Raw genomic sequence first — 1,196 nt, forward strand, 5'->3', positions numbered from 1 at the left:
TGATGCTTTTGAACTGTGGTGTTGGAGAAGACTCTTGAGAGTCCCTTGGACAGCAAGGAGATCAAACCAGTCCATCCTAAAGGAAATCAGTCTTGAATATTCATTGGAAGGACTGATGCTGAAGTTGAGACTCCAGTACTTTGGCCACCTGATGTGAAGAGCTGACTCATTGGAAGAGATCCTGATGCTGGGAAAAATTGAAAGCAGGAGGAGAGGGGGATGACAGAGGATGAGATGGTTGGATGGCATCACTGATTCGATGGACATGAGTTCAAGCAAGCTTGGGAGATGGTGAAGGACAAGGAAGCCTGGTGTGCTGCACTCCATGGTGTCACAAAGAGACAGATAAAGATTGAGTGACTGAACAACAGCAACAAACTGTGCTAACTCCTTTCTAGTTTCTGAATACAGTTTATCTTTCATTGAGCACCTACTTTATGACAGTCATTGTGTTAAGTGCGAATCTTTTTTTGGGTGGGGGGTACAACTGTGTTTTTTCAGTGGTTTTCATCATATTTTTGTTGAGAAATCCTGCTGTTATCCCAAGTTCTAAAGTTCTAAATTTATATCATTTTTGAAGTTCTCTCTTTCTCCTTTAGTTTCTCCTTTCTGTCAATAAATCCTCACTGTCCTAATTATTTTAAGTGGAAATTATATCATTACCTCTACCTCACCCCTTTCCCCCCTCATGCTTGTCCCAGTCATTCACTAAGTTCTACTGACATTTCTTTGTTGCATTGCTCTTATCCTTGTCTTTATAATTCCTAGTAGGTAATCTTCATCCAGGCTCTTGACATCTAATGTCAAACTTATTGCAAAATCCTCCTGTCTCTTCCCTTCTCTATTTTTTTAAACCTGGGTGAGATACCAAGATCATGGCATCTGGTCCCATCACTTCCTGGGAAATAGATGTGGAAACAGTGTCAGACTCTATTTTTTTGGGGCTCCAAAATCACTACAGATGGTGACTGCAGCCATGAAATTAAAAGACGCTTACACATTGGAAGGAAAGTTTTGACCAACCTAGATAGCATATTCAAAAGCAGAGACATTACTTTGCCAACAAAGGTCCATCTAGTCAAGGCTATGGTTTTTACTGTGGTCATGTATGGATGTGAGAGTTGGACTGTGAAGAAAGCTGAGCACCGAAGAATTGATGCTTTTGAACTGTGGTGTTGGAGAAGACTCTTGAGAGT

The sequence above is a fragment of the Bison bison genome, unplaced genomic scaffold, assembly GCF_000754665.1.
Source record: "Bison bison bison isolate TAMUID 2011002044 unplaced genomic scaffold, Bison_UMD1.0 scf7180017864384, whole genome shotgun sequence".
NCBI classification, from domain to species: Eukaryota; Metazoa; Chordata; class Mammalia; order Artiodactyla; family Bovidae; genus Bison; species Bison bison.